The following is an 18,575-nucleotide window of genomic DNA, read 5'->3' as shown; positions in this document are numbered from 1 at the left end:
AAGATAATTTGGGAATAAAAAGGTGATATCAAAATAATGAACAAAATGCACGGTAGGTAACAAGCAGAAGATTGAAACTAATGAGTTCTAAAGCATTTATATCTGGGGGAAAGCTAGATTTATTGGTTAGCGTTAGCCGTGTTACGTCCGTCCGTAACCATGTAAAGGGATGGACAGAATGAAATAGAATGTGTGCTTCCAAAACATCTGAACTAGTAGAGGAACCAAAAAAAGTCAATTCAAGGCAGGATAGGAGGAATAAAATAACTATGGTACTAATGCATGGCATCAAATATTCAATACTCACCGTGCAAAAAATTTTAATTCACTCATTAAAAACAAGCACATGGTGAGTTATCAGGCAGCAATTACAAGGTGTGAGTTGGGTCTGCCTGTATCAGACTGTGAGGTGATAATACAGTTGACAAAATTCACATAACTTCAGAAAGCAGAGGAAGAAATATATGTAGTAAAAATAAGCGAAGTGGACTGGAAAGATTCATCATGGTAACTCCCTCTGGAGGGGGCAGGGAGAATAATAAGAGGGAGATCAGAGAGAAGATCATGTAAAATTTATGCGTGTTCTGTTTTTACATAAGATATTCTCATGCGAAAATGAAAACATGAATTAGCTTAATTAAGCCTTGCTGTTTTGCTAGTTGTCAGCGTGTTACTCTTCCGAGGCTGTATGATGTTTTTATTCAGTTAAATCACATACCTCCAAAGGCCAATTAATTAGCTGAGCTTAATGATGAGAACTCAGGTGCCGTGGCACCCCGTGGAGAGGGTGGTCTGGGCAGGAAAACTCTCGGAGGCGCCGTGGGAAAGTGGATGGGGTCAAGCAGAAGGAGTCTGGGGACAATCTGGAGAGCCAGTAATCCCAGTCCATGGCCAAGGGGAAGGAGAAGGGACCATGGCCAGCAGGCGTGTGTTTGGAGGGCATGGCGGAGATCACAGCTCTGCCCTGTCACCCCGTCCCCCGTCAGCCACCTCCTAGCAAGTGCATTGCCCCTGTCTGCCCCTGTCCCAACACACACATGACGCTCACTGACTCACTCAGTGCTCATAGCGACCTTCAAGGATGGAGCTGTTATTATCTGCATTTTGCACTTGAGAACACAAATGTAAGGAGGTTTATGTGCTCGGGGTCAAGGTGAGAAAGGGCAGAGGAGGGCTTGAAGTCAACGAAACATGCCTTTAGAATCCATTCTTTTTTTTCCTTTAAGTTTATTTATTTTCAGAGGAGGGTGGAGAGAATCCCAAGCAGGTACTGTGCTGTCAGGGCAGAGCCTGACGCAGGGCTCAGTCCCATGAATGTCAGATCGTGACCTTTGCTGAAATCGATAGTTGGATACTTAACTGACTGAGCCACCCGGGTGCCCGAGAACCCTTTCTGTTAACGAGCGTGATAAGGCGGTTCCTGGTGGAGGAACGAGACCCTACAGGCCCCGCAGAAGTAAGAACGGAGGACACAGGGGATGGAGGGACTCGGCTGGGAACGGGCCCTGGGTCTCTGGACAGGGTATTTCAGGGATGGAAACGCCCGGTTCATTTTGTTCTGCTTTGAGCATATGATGAGCTCTCCCCTGTCCTGGATGTGAGCCCTTGCCTGCCTTTGTCAGTGCGCTTCTTCCGGCAAGTTCTTCTCTTGATGAACGTGACTGGAATGGTCCAGATGAGTGGCGGTAGCGGGTCCCTACAGCAGAAGCCGCTCGTCGCTCCTTCTGTCTTTTGAGCAGAAACCGGCTGGAGAGGGGAGGGTGGGAGAGGCAGGGACTGTGGCCCGCGCACCAGAGTCTGCAATCCCCAGCCTCGTGGCTCTCTCCCGACTCTCTGGACCTTCAGTCTCCTTCTGGCGGTCCCTCCCTCCAGCCAGCAGGCCGCCCTCCTTGCCCTTCCCTGCGCATGCCTGAGGGGGCACCCCCGCTCTCACCCCCTCACGGAGCCCTCGGGGCTGCGTGGGCTCCACCTGTCTCCCCCCGCACGCCGGCCGCTCTCCCTTCCTCACTTGGTCTTGTTCCAGTGCATTTATTTGCTCCTGCCGTTTCCCGTGCATACCTTTTCCCTCTCCGACTTCTAAGCCTTTTTCAGCGTTTTTCATGAGGGGCCAGACTCTTGACTTCGAAGCTGGGGAGAGGGAAGAGCTGGCAACTCAGGATGGTGGTGAGACCGACACGCCTTCCCGGCCCGTCAGAGGGCAGGGACAGACCAGCTGAAAGCGGGACGTCCATGCCAAGGGCTCTGGGCACCGGCCTTCTGGGTGTGAGGGCTCTCCTGGGGTCCCTGCGGACCACACTCACTTTCTGTCAGAGCTGTCACAAGTGACTGGAGTGGGGCAGCGTGAAAAACACACATCTCTTATCCCACGGTGTCTGCAGGTGAGAGCAACTCGGTCTCGCCGGCCTCATTCCGAAGGCCCGGTTCCCTGGAGCACCCGCTCCCAAGCTCATCCCCGTTACCCGCTGAACTCTGTTCCCGTGGGGGCTGCACCGCAAACCCTGCTTCCTCGCCGGCCTCCAACCAGGGGCCCGCCCTCAGCCCCCGGACCTCTCTGTCTCAGTGTCGACGCTGGGGTGCATCCTTGTCGAGCGTGGAAGCTCTCTGACTTCCACCTGCCGCATCTCTCAACTGTCGCCAGGGAAAATTCTCTGCTTTCATGAGCTCCAATGACGGCAGCGGACCTACTGAGCTAATCCAGGATGGTTTCCCTATTTCAAGGCCATAACCTTAGTCACATCCTCGTTAGGCAACCCATTCACAATTCGGGGCTCAGGGTGGGGGTGTGTCTGCGGGGGGGGGGGTGGCCACAGGGGCCGTGGGCCCAGCGGTCGGCCGGCTGCCCGTGACTCCAGCTGTGCCGGTCACAGGGCCACGGGGCAGGGAGCTGACAGAGGGTCGTAACCAGTTTAATCCGTACCAACTTCCCCCCTCCGTGCTCCTCCATCACTAGACTCTAGAACTTACTCTGAGCCTAGAATTCATTTCATATTTGTCTGTTCTCCGTGTGTTGGCCGTGTGTTTGAGTCAGAGGCCGTGTCTAGAGGTGAGCGTGCTTACATGTGCACGAAACAGGTGTCACGCTGCAGGATAAGATTTAGGGGACATGGGAAGGTCTCCTCATATGATGGTGGGGCCTGAGACCCCGTTATTGAAAACCAATCCCTCTGGTTTATTAGTTATTATAGCTTCCGGAAGTCTCTTTAAGCATGCAAATTCTTCTTGGAAGGTTTAGGTGTGCATCAAGACCATTGACAAATCTTTGCCTGAGAGGGCAAACGGAGATCCTAAGGCAGGGCTTTGACGGAATAAAATGCAAGGCAGGTTGGTCTTGAAAAGGTGATAGGAGGGGGCAGAGGCTGGCGGGGTAAGGTGTCAGAGCGGGCGGAATTGGTCACACGGGAGTGTTACAGATGGATGTGTCACTCCAAATTCATTGTTGGAGCCCTGTTCCTCAATGTGATGGAATTTGGAGGTGGGGCCTTGGGAGGTAATTAGGTTTAGATCAGGTCATGAGGCTGGGCCCCTTAGAAGCAGAGGGGGCAGCCAGAGCCCTCTCTCTCCACCACATGAGGACACAGAGAGAAAGACATCATCCACAAGCCAGGAAGAGGGTCTCACCAGGAACCCTTGGTCTTGTTCCAGTGCATTTATTTGCTCCTGCACCTTGATCTTGAACTCCCAGCTTCCAGAACTGGGAGAAGATCACCAGCACCTTGATCTTGAACTCCCAGCTTCCAGAACTGGGAGAAGTACGTGCCTGCGTTGAAGACCCTCCAGTGTGGTACTTCGTTGTAGCTGCCCGAGCAGACAAAGATGGGGAGATGCTTCCAAAGCGAACAAAAATGTGCAAAGGGGAAGGGAGGGCGATGGCCAGACCACAGGCTCTGGAGTCAGACCTCTTAGTCCCTTCCTACCTGTCTGTGGCAGGTCCCTGCTGTCTCCAAGCATCCTCAGGCTTCAGCCTCTAGTGGTTCATCGGAGGAGCCACCTTGACCAGGCTGTGGCACCTGATTGATTGGCAATGATGTGATCAAACATGGTCTAGTCGTTCCCGTGGAGGTATTTTTAGGTGCCATTAACATTTGACTTTAAGCAAAGATTTTACTTTACCCTATGAGGCCTCTAATGTGGGTGGGCCTCATCCAATCAGCCGAAGGCCCTAAGAGCAGGCGTTAGTCTGCTCAGGGTGACCTCACACATACCACAGACAGGTTGTTAAACAACAGGAGTCTGTTCTCAGCGTTTTGGAGGCTGGGGAATCCGAGATCAAGGTGCGAGCTGACTCACCTTCCGGTGAGAGCTGTCCTGTCTGCAGATGGTGGGTTCTTACTCACCTCCACTCGGTGAGATTTGAGCTCTCTGGTATCCTGCTCTTATAAGGACCCACATCCCATCACGGGGCCCGCCTCACAACCTCATCTAACTGTAGTTACCTTCCAGAGGCCGCATCTCCAGAGTCGATCACATTGAGGGGCAGGGCTTCAACATACGAATTTTCAGGGGATGCAAACATTCAGTTCACAACAGAGCAAATTTAAAAATGGACATTTCCTGTGGGGAAAGGGAATCAGCCTCAAGACCACAGTGTCAGCTCCTTCCTGGGTTTCCTGCCCTACGGATTTTACACGTGTTGGCCCCAACGGCTACCTAAGCTCCCCCTCGGTCCCCACCCTCCAGCCGGCTGGCCGCGACATGCATCTCTCACTGGTTCTGTTCTCTGGAGACGCCTGATGAATACAGGCTTAGAGGCGGGTCTCAAGTCTGTAATTTTCCTCTCCTTCTGTTACCTCAGGGGAGGCTTCTCAATTGTCACAGAGAACTGCTGTTGTCCATGGTGAGCATTCCTTATTCTAAGGAAGAACTTAGTGGCTCCTAGTCATCTCTTTGTTAAGCCTATTTTTTAATTCTTAATCCTTGCATTATTTTAGAAATGTAGAAAAAAATTGACTTAGAAAAAAGAGAAAGGGGATAAAAGGAAATGGAGGGTGTATGGGACCCACTGTTCCTTTTTATTTTACTCAAATTTTATCAGTTCCTTTGGACATTAATTCCTTATCAGTCTTCTTTTTTTAATGTTTATTTTTGAGAGAGAAAGAGAGAGAGAGCATGAGCAGGGGAGGGGCAGAGAGACAGGGAGACCCAGAATCCAAAGCAGGCTCCAGGCTCCGAGCTGTCAGCCCAGAGCCCGACTCGGGGCTCGAACTCACAAACCGTGAGATCATGACCTGAGCCGAAGTCGGACGCTCAACCGACTGAGCCACCCGGGCGCCCCATCAGTCTTCTTGATGTTAAGGTGGATTCTTCGATTCAAGGTCATCTTCCACAGTGTATTTAGGTACCATGTGTGAAGAGATGAGGGACAAATCATTACTAATAATATTAATGGTGCTCATAGCTGTGCAGCTCGGTGCCCCGGAAAGCACATTTGTAGCTCTTATCTCAGGTCATGCTTAAACCTTCCTGTGCCACAGGGAAGGCCTTCCATAACCAACCTGTAACACTTCGGAGCGATCTTTTCCCCGGAAGCATTCTCCTGTCTTTAGAACCAGTGTGTGTCGATTCCTTCATAAAACAGAGTCGAATGTGATTTGAAGTGTTTGGAGAATGACTTAAGACATGGCATGCAGAGGACAGCAGTGCTGGATGGGGAGGGAGGAGCTAGATCCCAGGCACGGAGTTGGGGGGGGGTGCCTCCAGCCCCAAGCCCTAGAGTCCTCCGGCCTGTGGCCACTCAGCACTCAGCACCTACTGTTCTTTGGCATGTCCTGGGTCACCAGCCACCTGTGAGAGCTGAGGTGGAAAAGGTTGAGTTTTCAAGGGTCTGTTTCAGGGCAGGCAAATAGGGAGATTCTTGGCAGCATTTTCCCACCCCAGACCCGCTGGCAGATCTGCCTGATGGTCTGTGGAAATCCCTTCCTCCCATCTCTGGACTGGGCTCCAGAACCTTCCCTTGCCACACACCGCTCTGAGGAGCCACCAACCAGAACCAGAACCAGTGCTAGACTTGATCTGTCTTTGCTGCTCAGTCTAAAGTATTATTTTCCACCAGTCTAAAGTAATTACAAGGATCCTATATGATTTATTCAGTCTGCGAGAACTGCGGAATATCAGAATGTGAAGGGGACTTGGAGATGGAAGGCACCCCCTTTACTGAATAGCTAAGAAACTCTAGAGAAGGAGCTGAGGAGACCTACGGCATCAGGACCAGAACCTACCTTTCCCTGCGCAGCGAGTCCTAACACTGTTAATACGTCTTCCAAAGAGGAGGGGACGAGTCCCTCCATTCTCCTCTTCTGAGGCAGTGGGACAGTTCCAGGACACCTGAGTCGGAAGTCTCAGGACTGAGACTGAGTCAGAAGTTCCAGGACACCTGAGTCGGGTCCAGCCTCCCGTCCGTGGGGGGAAGATGACAGTCTCGCTCCTTATTACCTGAATCCCCCCAGTGATACAGCTCCTTGTGAAGAACCCTTTCCCTGTTGGGTTCTAGTTGAATTAAAACCTCCTATCCTGGAGCTCTCAACAGTTGACCCCAGTTTCAACCACAAAATGAACCCCACGAACGAGTGAATGTATTATCTTTCCTGAAGGGGATAGAAACTTAGCTTAGTTAAGTACATCTATCTCCAGCTTATTAAAAGGTCAATCTAGTGGTGACCATTAAAATTTTTTAAATGTTTATTTTTGAGAGAGAGTGGGGGGGAGGGGGAAAGACACACACACACACACACACACACACACACACACAGAGCATGAGCAGGGGACGGGCAGAAGAGAAGGAGACCCAGAATCTGAAGCAGGCCCCAGGCTCTGAGCTGTCAGCACAGAGCCCGACGCGGGGCTCGAACCCACAAGCCGCAAGGTCATGACCTGAATTGAAGTCAGACGCTAAACCAACTGAGCCACCCGGGCGCCCCTCGAACGGTGACCATTTTGAGCACAATGCTGAGCGGAGGGGAGACACGTTCAGGCGGATGGACCTTCTCTGGGAGCTTTTGAACAGCTCCATGCAGACACCTGCTTCACACGCCAGGTCCGACCTGATGCTCCCAAGGAGCGGCCTGCGCGGGGGGTCTGCGGGCAGGGGAGCCACAGTCCAGGCCACTGTTGTCGAGGCTCCAGGAGTCTCTCTGGCCTTTGTCTGGACAGGTGACCTTACAAGTATTCTCGGAGGGTTAGACGGCTTCCCCGAGGATGTGAGCCCCTCTCTGCCAACTTGACTGATAGTCATTTTTTCCACAGTGTAAGCCATTTTGACATGAAGAGTGTGCTTTTCCAAGGCCCTTTTGTACCGATCGTTTGCCATCAGGCTTTGACAAAGCCCCATATTATCGGAAATACCACAGGAGTGGCCCCACTCTCCGCCATAACTCAGGAAGCATATTAGGCCCTGAAATTCTAATACCTCATTTTCATGACAAACGACGCAACAAGAGCCCGAAATGGCAGCCATGAATCTCTGTTCCCGACGCGGCCGCCCTGGGAGGAGGAAAGTGCCACGCTTAACCTCTCTGCTCCGGCGCGTGGGCACGTGAGGCTCATGGGGAACACCGGCCACAAGTCCGGGCTGCCATTCGCGTGGGCCTGGGCCCCTCATCACTTTGCGTAGACTCAGTTCTAAAACATAGGTATGTGTGTCAAGAAACCGGGATTATGATGGTTACACTTGACATCGCCCTGACCACCAAGGCCTGGGCAAGGGGGTGCTTAGAAGCCACGGGAGTGAAAACAGCCCATCGAAGGGGGCACATCCATCATGGTACAAGTTGGCTCTCCAGGGCTGCTGCAAGAGTAGCAGAAGGTTGCCAAACAGCATGCAAGCTTTCATTTCACTCACTTTTTAAAAATGTATATTTATTTTTGAGAGAGAGACAGAGCATGAGAGGGGGAGGGTCAGAGAGAGAGAGAGAGAGGGAGACACAGAATCTGAAGCAGGCTCCGGACTCTGAGCCATCAGCACAGAGCCCGATTCGGGGCCTGAACTCACAATCTGCGAGATCATGACCTGAGATGAAGTCAGATGCTCAACCGACCCCAACTGAGTCACCCAGGCGCTCCTCATTTCACTCACTTGATATGCAAATGGGAACAGGACTCACTGTTTGTATCTACTTGGGAGTCCCCGGACACTCAGTCTTAGTGATGGCAGTCTTCACGATAGAACAGAAGTTAGAAGTAGAGAACAGGCGACCTTGACCTCACATAAGGAGACTCTAGCAGTTGAGACGCAAGGGGCTGGTGGGTTGGGGTTCTCTGGGAGCCGGGACCCATAGAACGTGTGTGTGTGTGTATGTTTGTGTGTGTGTGTCTGTAAGCTAAGGAACCGGCTTATGTGGCTGTGGAGGAAGACTCGTCTCACGATGAGTGGCCAACGAGTCAGGGTCCCTGGAGCGCCAGTGGTGTCATTACTATTGACTCTGAAGACTGAGAGCCCGGAGCTGACGGCACAATTCAGAGAGGCTCCACTGGAGCCGGAAAGAAACGGACGTTCCTACCCCCTTTTTGTTACATTCAGACCTCATTTGACAGGAGAAGGCCCATCCCATTAGAGAGACCAGTCTGCTTGCTTTGATTCAAATGTTAATGTGATCCAGAAATACTCTCCCAGAGACACCCAAAATAATGTCTGGCCAATTGTTGTTGGTCAGTCATTGACATGGACATTGACATTGGCCTAGTCAAGTTCACTCATAAAATTAACCATCACAAGTTTACCGCTTGTCACTTGGCACCCATTCGTCTCCGCAAGCCACACTTAATTCCCACATGAAGACAGTAACAAGGTTATCGCTCTGCCTAAGTGATGCCCGTCCTGAGTGTACCTGACAACAAGGTGACTCGGACTCTGGATGAGGGGGTGAAGCTCCCGAGGGATGCTTACCCTGCTTGACTTCCTGTAACAAACACTAGGATGTAATATTAGCAACACTTAAATCCTATGGAATAAGGTCAATGCATCTTATGTCACATGAGGCAATGACAGGGAAGAAGACAAAGATATTTGCTTAATATATATGTACACACACATACGTGCGCACACACACACACACACATATTCCTAACAATCTAAGGAGGAAATGCTCATGGCAATTACACTCCTCATTTGTGTAACTGGTCATGGCCGGAGCTGGTATTTAGAACTACCTCCCTCCTCCACCCTTTCTGGATTCCCTTTGCCTTCAGCAAAGCCCCTCAGCTGGCTGTGGTCCTCTGCCTGAGGGGTGATCCAGACCTCTGTTCCTGAAGAGTCTGTGCAATTAGTAGACCCACCCAGCTGGTTGGGCAGTTGCCGTTTTCCATGGGCTTCAGTCACAGGGCCTGGTAATCCTGAGACACCCTACAGGAGCCCCTGTGTCCCGGGCACACTCCCCCTCTGGTGTCCAGTCTCCCCATGGTGGTCAGGACCAGTCACCCCCGACAGCACAGACCCTCCTTTGGAGCTACAACCTCTGGGCCAGGAGAGCAGAAGGTCACGGGAACAGGACGCAAATGTTTTGCTGGTGGTCATTGGTGTAATGGTGGTCACTCCTCCTTCCCTTTTGACCCCTTGATCACTAGGTCTGTGAATCCTGGCCATGGGAGCAAGCGCGCCCTATGCCAGACAGCAATGCACATAGCACATACAGTCTTCTGGAACCTTTCCCCAGCCTGTGAGGCGTGGCCGCCCCGCTGGCGCTGCGCCTGAGCCTTCAGAAGGACATTCCACCATTCTACGAAGCCAGCTGCCTCAGGCGGGTGGGGAGCACGCATGCCAGTGAATTCCAAGAGCATGGGCCCGTTGCTGCGCTGCTTTTGCTGTGAAGTGGGTTTCTTCATAAGGAGCAATGCCGTGTGGAATGCCATCTTGGTAGATCCGATGTTCTGGAAGCCCAGAGATGATAGTTCTGGCAGATGTGTTGCATGTGGGAAGGAAGACCTGCATCTATAGTAAGTGTCTATTCCAGTAAGGACAAAACGCTGCCTCTTCCATGACAGAAGTGACCCGATGCAATCAGCCGGCCATCAGACACCTGCCTGGGGCATGGCGCCATGTTGGGCACTCAGTGGTGGCCATAGCCAGGTCAGCCCTGGTGAGTGGAGGTCCATGCTGCTGAGTCCATGTATGACCTCCATCCCTACCAACATGGCCGCTTTGTTTATGAGTCCATTGAGTGAAGACGGGTGGCTGGGGAAAGAGGTGGACGGGCATCCACGGAGCACATCAGCTGACCACTCAGTTGTTAAAATCCTTCTCTGCCCCCTTGCCCACATTCCTGCCTCAGTCCTGATCTCTCTCCCCAGTGGCCAGCCCTGATGTCTGACCTGCCCCTGGGGGGGGGTCCTCCTCCCTGTCCCCCTCCACCAGCCTCCAAGCCCCGGTGAGGTCAGCCCTCGTCCCGGGACAGGTGGGAACAGGCTCGTCTGCTAACGTGTTCAAGGGGCTTCCACAGCACTCCTCATGGTGCGTGTTTGCTTTTCTCCTGGCATCGTGCAGCCAGAGCCTGTGAATCAATCGGGGCGACTGAAAACACATCACTTATTTCCCAGCTCCATTCTGAAGCTTAGCCGAGCTTATTCGACTTGATTAAAGGATTTCATGTCTGGCTTGTTGGAGAGATAGGGATTAAGCAGTAAGGAGCTTTTCCCTTCCTGGGCTCTCTGAGCTTATCACCGGAGGATAGCTGTGCTCTGACTTCTTGGCTGCTTCTCTTAGAATGCCGGATTCTTTTCCTTCATTTGTATTAATGAGATCAGCCAAAAATGATTGAACCTTGGGCGGTTTTGCAAGCTGTAAATTATCAAATATAAAAGCTGGGAGTTTAGAAAGAACCCCACCAGCCCCAAACATCATTTTACAGATACGAGGACCAGAGGGGTTGACTGACCTGCTTGAGGTCACACAGCAAGTTCCAGGCAGAGCCCAGGTCTCTCGTCTCCTGACTGAGCGCTGCTTTGCCTTCTCTCCTGGCCCTGGAAATGGAGACTGAACCTCACGGGGGCAACGAAGAGGAAGTAACAAGGGGGAGCTCCTTCCCGGTGCCTGTGCCTACTCAGGCTCTCTGCTCCCTCCCTGGCAGACCGGAGCAGCAAGCAGCCCTGACATTTTACTAGAATGTACCAAGGGAGTGGTGTGCTGAGGAAAGTTACAGGCTCACGGAACCAGAGAGAAGGGAAAAGGGCAAAATGAGAATGTGACAGAGAAAGTGGTCCATGGCGATCAGTCCTCCAGGCAGTGCCGAGTCGGCGTTCTGTATTTATGGCCGCCATAAACCCAGGGCCAGGACGGTGAGGCTCCCTGCACGCGGGGGTGGCCTCTGCGGGGCTCACTGAGGAGGGAGGAGGTGAGGACTCCCAGAGGCTCAGAGCTGAGAGATGGAAGGCCCGCTTGGCAAAGGCTACAGCAGGTGCGAGTCAAAGCCAGGACTGGACTGTGGGGCTTGGCTCCTTCTTGGCCTCCTTTCTCAAGGCCTTGGCTCCGCCACGAACAAAGGGTCCATCCAGACTGAGGCCGGGGTTAGTGGCCTGGGGTACTTGGGAGTTTAGCAGAGGCCATGTGTCTTGGGTTTATTTCTCAATAAGGTACCTGTTTTCCCTCATTTATATTTGTTTGTAGATCATGGCTCTAGGGACATTGACATAAACAGACTCTGTCTGCCTAAGTGGAAGCGGGTTGACTCTTGGCTGTTGGAGGAGAGCTGGGCACACCCGTTGATGGCACCCCAGCAGGCAGGCCAGGTGCGGGGTTCAGAGATGGAGAGCATCCATGCAGGGTGGTAGGATGGGCAAGTCCCTGGGAAGAAGGGGGTGTCCCATGGGCAGAAGGATCAGAGATCGTTTAGAGATATAGGTACGTGCCAGTGGGTGGCAAGGATGCCCGAGAGGCAGCAGGACGCCAGGCACAGGATGGGGTCAGGAGATGTGGGGAAGCATGGGGCGGGGTGTGAGGGCCCAGACTCCATGCAGGAGGCCAGGCACGGTCATGGCCAGTCAGCAGAGTGGAAGCCAGCCTGGGCCTCACCGGGAGAAGGGAGGGAACTGGCTCCAACCAGGGCTCCTGCTCCAGGGCTGTGCCCTGTCCCCACGCCTGACAGCCTCTGCTCTGGCCTGAGTGACTGGCCTAGTGGACTCCTGGCCCCGTTCTCCATCCAGGAGCTCTGCTGGGTACACTCAGTCTCCCCCAGGCGTTTACTCACCCAGCACACTTCCCGAGTGTGTGTGTGTGTGTGTGTGTGTGTGTGTGAGATTGGGGGGCAAAGAGCAGAATTGTCCAGAGGTGACTCTGGGGTGCACTTGGTCCATCAGGAAGCATCGGTGCTCAGTGAGTCTTGTTGGCTTGAACTGGTCCCCTAGTGAGCAAACCTCTGTCATTTCCAGTGCTGGCCGGAGGTGGGCCCAGGTCCTACAGCTCACGAGCTTGGCTTCCTTTAGTTTCCGGATGAACATGGCCTGAGGCAAGCACCGTCAGAGGATGACTCCTCCCTCCCTAGCAAGCAGGGGCTGGAATTTTCCCTGCTCTTTCGAGTCCATTCTCCACTCTGCCTGGACAATGCATTGGCCCGAGTCAAGGCAGACAATCTGAAACTGCACTCAAAGTTCATCCGAATGACCTCAGAATGTTGCCATTCATTGAAATACCCTGACTCTGTGTCCTGTGTGTCAGAGCGGACCCTTGAACACACCTCCGGTCTCACCTGGGCCTGAATTTTCCATTTCTTCTAGGACCTTGACAGCCGGCCGCTCTGTGTGGTGCGGGGGAGGGGTCAGTCCTCCAACCACACAATGGCTCCCTCTTCCCACTTCCTCCTCCTTCCTTCACGTGCCCACGTGCCTCACGTCACAACAGGCACCGGAAGCTTCATGCCAGTAATAGAACATCCGACTAGAACTGATTTAAAGAATGTACGGGATTTATTGAGCCATGTAACCGGGGAAACACCCCGGAAGCAGACTGGATTGTAGGCAGGGTTCGGTGAGATTTCTGTCCCTTTCTCTGTGATTGTCTCAGCTTTTCCCCCTCCAAGTTATGTCCAGTCCCCGGAGTGGCTTGCCCCGTGGACACAGAATGGCTGCCAGCAGCAGCTAGGTAACGTGCTTCCTCAGGCACGTTCAGCAGGAGAGGCCGTGGCTTCGAAAACTCGCCCAAGATCCCGACCTACGGCTGCGGCAGGGAGATGCATGCGCTGATAATCTGGGCCGGGGCTGGGTGCTCAGGACTCTGGCAGGGGGAGGCGGCCCCCTGCCCCGGAGCTGCGCATGGAGCCACGGACACCCAGACAGCATGGCAGGAAATTTCAAATCATATGACAGACCTAAGCCCACCTGCCTTGTTTAGTGAGAACCCAAGGGTAGCCCAGTTTCCACCACATCTGTGTCACTGTGCAGTTGTTCAGGCCGTGCACAGCTGTAAGCAGATTGGGGCTGGGTGAGACAGGTGGAGGCCTAGCCGGTGGGCAAGAAGTAGGAGGAAACTCAGGACAAATCGGCCGACTCTTCAGCGGAAATGACCCCACGCTTTCCCCCGCCCCCAGAACATTATTTTGATTGGCCAATTACAGGCCAGAAGATCAGACTGAATTCCACAAAGAAGCACTTGGATGGAAATGATTGTAGGTAGAGTCACTTTATTAGTATTCCTAAAGGCCTCTGATGGGGAATAATGATGGTAAATCATTAATATATATTTTCAGCTGCTTTAAAAATTAAATCTGTTCCACAATGTGTTTCGCCATTTTATAGCCATTACACTGAGCCCTTCGGGATAGTCTCATAAAAGGCATTCCATAAATTTGATCTGTCCTTGCACGGCATCACATTTTACAGCGATAATCTGGCATTTTAAAAAGCTCCAAGGCATCGTCTCTTCCAGAAGCAGCCATGAAGGAAAGTGCGGGAGAATGGAAGATGGCAGATTCTGAAGATGGCGGCTGTCTTTTTCAGGTGGGCGCAAGGAAAGGGGTCAGGTGCCATCAGTGTTTTGGGGAGAGATTTATTCCTGCATCCCCTGAGGCTTCCTGCTCAACTTTTCCGAGTAGGTCTCTTCCTTACTTGTCCTCCAAAAAGCAAAGACTCAGGCAGAGATCGCCTCTGTAAGACGTCCTGTAGCAGGGACCATTCTTGCCTCCGGGCACAGTGGGGTTGAAGGCACTGGTGCACGTGAACCCGGCCCAGGAGGTGGAGGGAGCAATTCCCTTGGGTCTCCTCAGCAAGCTGTTGGCATCCTTGCCCAGTCACCAGCCACGCAGTTTCCGTGGTGCGTGTGATGCTTGGCCAGCCTCTCCAGGCATTTGAAGACTCCGATGCAAAATTCGCAGAGTAGTCACAAAGGGGAGGGAAGGGGTCTCGTAACCTGCGGGGGCGCTGCATTTTCTCAGTCCTCTAAGGCTGTTTGGGTTTGGGGCTGGAAAGCCCACGAGGTGTGCATTTCTTGGTGTGGAGGTCAACAGCGCAATGCGGCTCTAGACGGAGAGGCCCTGGTGGTAGCGATTAGAGTACTTGGAATTGAAGCATGCAGTGTGTAGTTGACTTATGGATCCGTTCTCGGGGCCACGGTAGCTGCAGCAGGAACCGACGCGTGACCCAGAGACGTGGGCAGCCATGTTCTGGATGACACAAATAAAAACATAAGTCTAGGAGAAAGAGAGTCGGAGGGCATTTGCGGGAGGGGGTTCATTTCAGGAATTGTAAGTGCTTCGTGGGAACAGGATCTGGGCTTTACAAGCGCAGAGTGTCCCTTTGTCCAGTGTCATGGGTGGCAGCCACCTAAGGGTCTTACACGGGCCACGCACTGTCTGGCCTCCGTCACTGTGTGGTGAGCGTGACTGGCCAACGTGGCCAGGGCAGTCAGTACCACCACGTATCAGTGCCTGGTGCCCTCCTCCCTGGGCTCACGCAGGACGGTGCTCCCCAGACCCTCTGCAGTCAGCCAGGACCATGTGACTCGCTCTCGCCAGTGGGCTGTGAGCGGGGTGACTGTGTTAGTTCCCAGGGTGACCCAGGGACCCTTGAGCTTTTCTGTCCTCTCGTTGTCCAGTTGTGCCGAGTTGGCTGAACAGGACGAGGCAGCTGAGATGGCCGAGTCACGGGTGGACAGCTGCCCCGGACCTTGGCCCACACTCGCAGATTTTATGCGCAAGGCAGATACGTTTTTGCGTGCTAAGCGGATGAGATTTTGGAATTTTGTTGTTGTTCCTTCAGCTTAGCCTAATTTATCCTGATGAATATAACGATGATATAATTTGAAATCAAAATAAAAGAAGGGCAACTTCTCAGCCCACCGGTGGAGGAGCCTCATGGAAACCCTAAGTAAAATCTGGTTCTTACTCATTTTGAAGGCTTTCAAGATGACGACAGAGACTTTGTCTTTAATATTATTTTGTAAGTTTATTTATTTATTTTGAGAGAGGGCGTGAGTGCACAAGCTCATGGATAGGAGCAGAGAGAGAGAGGGAGAGAGAATCCTAAGCAGGCTGCACACTATCAACGCAGAGCCCAAGGCAGGGCTTGAACTCACGAACCGTGAGATCATGTCCTGAGCCGAAATCCAGAGTTGGATGCTCCAATGACTGAGCTCCCCAGATGCCCCAACAAAGGGATGCTAAAGCCTTGATGGGGGGGATGTGGGTCTCGTGGGTTCCCGATAGTCACCAAGGAGCCCCCAGGGCCTGGTAACCTGTGCTGGGATGTCCTGGGGTGTGGCATTCGGGGTGCTCCTAATTTCCCACCAGCGGGACGGCCAAGTGGAGCGTGGCCTTGATGTCAGTCTCATCTGTTAACAGAGTGAAGAACTCCAGTTGCAGAATCACTGGCTGGCACGGTGGGGCCCAGGCACCAGCCACACGACGCAGCCCCTGGGAAAGTGAGCTCATCCGGAGCTCTGAGCGCCTGGAGAGGCCCTGGGCCCCCGCTAAGAACTTTTGGAAGCCCGTCCTCCCCGTGGACCCCTCTGAGGTTCTCGCCAGGTTTGTGGATCCAGCGTCTGGCACACGGTGGCATTCAAATGACAAATGCACCAAACCAAACAAAGGACAGTCTTGGAAGGAAGTGTGTGCACAGTCGCTGGTGGGTGGAGTCAGCCTGGTGGGTGGAGTCAGCCTGGTGGGTGGAGTCAGCCAGCCTCGAGTAGGAGGAAAAGGTCCGGTGGGAGGAGAAGTTCCGGTGCTGAAGCAGAGAGCCGCACACGGGGGCGTCCGGTCCTGCTGGGCCCCGTCAGGTGCACAGGACTCTCTCCTGCCTTCAGAGTGAGGTTCCACATGTGATTGTCTTTTGCACCTGACAGCTTGGGTGCTTGGGAAGAATCCTGTTCATCTGTCTCGCTGTGTCCTCAGGTTATGATGGATTTAATTCGAAGCAGCAGACAGTTATTAGGGGGGCAAAACCCTCTTTAATTATGATAATACGCAGGAGTCAGAGTCAGTAGAAGGTTTGCCCCGCTCGCCACGACTTCTAACGGAGTTGGGGCACCAGGATTACAGTTCAGGGGAGTGTCCTGGAGTTAGCAGGAGTTCTGGGACGTAGTTGGAGGGGGTGCACCCCGTGAGTAACCTGCTGCCTAATTTCTTCGCAGAGAAAGCAGTAGGATGAGAAGCCGGGCGGTCTTCCTGCAGCCCGCGTCGATTCCCTGGTGTCATTTCATGGTTTCCACTCCCCGCCTCTCCTCAGGTATGACAGGCTGTGGGTCCTTCGTCCTCTCGGCTTAGGGGGGCCCGGGCGCAGGAAGGAGGCCCAGGATCCAACTGTAGGCCCAGGGTGGTGAACCCGTGAGTGGGATGCGGAGACGGCCAGCCGGGGCCCTGAGACTTGAAATAAGGATAAGATGGGCCTCCGTTGCATTCCATTATGTTTCCTTATTACCTGCGTTCTTGTACCTGAGTTGCAGGGAACACCTGTTCCGTACAAACCTCCGGGCTGGAATTTAACGAATATAAAGCACGATCCTCTCCTTGATTTGAACTTCTGTGCAGAGCCAGCAGCCAGAGGGTAAAATCAGGGCTCGTTGGGTTTAACCAGATTGTAATCTTGGAGCATCGTGCCTCTGGTTTTGTCCTTACTGAGTGAGACAGTCCAATATCGATAGGCTTTTCTCTTCCCCCTTTTCTCTCTTCTCTCCTTGCTTCCTCCCTCCCTCCCTCCTTCCTTTCTTCCTTCCTCCCTCCTTCCTCCCTCTACCCCCCTCCCTCCTTCCCTTCTCCCTCCCTCCCTCCCTTCCCTCTTCCCAGCCTCACTGGTCTGTAATGGACACAGATGCTCACGGTGCGAGACCGTCACCACAGGAGCTCCTGCCTCCAGCTGTCACAGTACCTTCCTCGTGGGGAGGGCCCTGAGCTCCCCTCTCTTTGCACCATTCACGCATGTAACACGGGACCGTCAGCTGTAATCACCCTGCCCGAGTTCTGCTCCAGGACTTGTCCATCTCATAACTGCCCTGGCTGCTTCCGAAGGCTCCACGGCCAATGGCAGGGATGGGGGGTGGTGCTGAGGCGTCAGGCCGGACGGGCAGGTGTTTGCTGCTCAGTGTGTGTCCTCTGTCTGCCCTGCTCACCTCTCGGGTGACCCGTCCCTCAAAGCTGCACACACAGGTCTCGCCTTGCAAATGTCTTGTTGCCTCTTCATTTAATTTTGGATCTTCTTACATTAATAATTGCTGGGGAATGTAATTTTTTGGTTTGTTTTCATGCAGAACTTTAAAAAATTTTTGTAACATTTATTCATTTTTGAAAGAGACAAAGCAAGACACAGAAGGGAGACACAAAATCAGAAATAGGCTCAAGGCTCTGAGCTGTCAGCACAGAGCCCGACGCAGGGCTCGAACCCATGAACCATGAGATCATGACCTGAGCTGAAGTCAGACTGGTAACCAAATGAGCCCCCCAGGCGCTCCTGTTTTCGTGCATATCTTATGTCCCCTCTACTGGACTCTTACTCTGGGGGCAGGGACATGTCTGCTTTGTTCCTCCTCTGTGTCCCCAGCCATGACCCTCCCAGCCCCTGCCTCTGCTCCCCCCTCTCTGGTCGCTGCCCTCTGAGGAAGGGCCGTTGAGCTAGGCTCTCGGGGACTTGACTTGCGTGTGACCGGCTGGCACTGGCCCCCAGCTCTCGGGCAGAGATCACCTCCATCTATGTTACTAGGGACAGGCTAAGGGTGACCCAGACCGCAGAGACCAGACCGTGTGGGAGACCGGGCTGTAGTTGATAAAACTCTCTCTTTAATGGAAATGACAGTGTTCAGTCTTGTGAGGGGCACCGTTAGCTTAGGCTTTGACGTCTGAAAGGGCTGCATTTTAACCCTCGATTCGGCTGCCTACTAGCTGGGTCAGTACTGAATCTTTCACAGGCCCGACTCCCCCATTTCTGGAAAGGGGGCTAAAGACTGCACCTCCGAGGACAGAGGTCAGGGTCCGTCGGGTCTGGCGCTGCCCCCGGTGCAGGACGGCCACGGACCCGAGGCGGAGGGGGCGGGGGGAGGACCGGCAGGAGGGTCGTGGCAGAGGTGGTCGAGGCCCGACAGGAGGCCGCCGAGGTGCAGGAGTGTGCGAGGTCGCGCATGGACAGGTCCATCCCGGCCCCTCAGCCCGGGCTGCTGCCCCCGTTTTTGGGGAGAT

At 53.4% G+C, this 18,575-nt stretch overlaps 1 long non-coding RNA gene across 2 annotated transcripts; it reads right to left on the bottom strand.

Moving 5' to 3' along the window:
* Window positions 1–1,343: 1,343 nt before the first annotated feature.
* LOC115304525 lies at window positions 1,344–4,697 on the bottom strand. 2 transcript variants are annotated; one of them, XR_003914477.1, is made up of 3 exons: window positions 4,434–4,697; window positions 2,059–2,127; window positions 1,344–1,746 (listed from the first exon to the last, which is right to left on the bottom strand). It is a non-coding gene; the product is annotated as an uncharacterized LOC115304525 (long non-coding RNA). The 2 variants fall into 2 exon arrangements; XR_003914475.1 differs by lacking the exons at window positions 1,344–1,746; window positions 2,059–2,127 and adding exons at window positions 3,721–3,795; window positions 3,915–4,007.
* Between the last annotated feature and the right edge of the window lie 13,878 nt (window positions 4,698–18,575).

This window comes from Suricata suricatta, chromosome 2 (assembly GCF_006229205.1).
Source record: "Suricata suricatta isolate VVHF042 chromosome 2, meerkat_22Aug2017_6uvM2_HiC, whole genome shotgun sequence".
NCBI classification, from domain to species: Eukaryota; Metazoa; Chordata; class Mammalia; order Carnivora; family Herpestidae; genus Suricata; species Suricata suricatta.
This window is presented reverse-complemented; position numbering and strand designations above follow the sequence as displayed.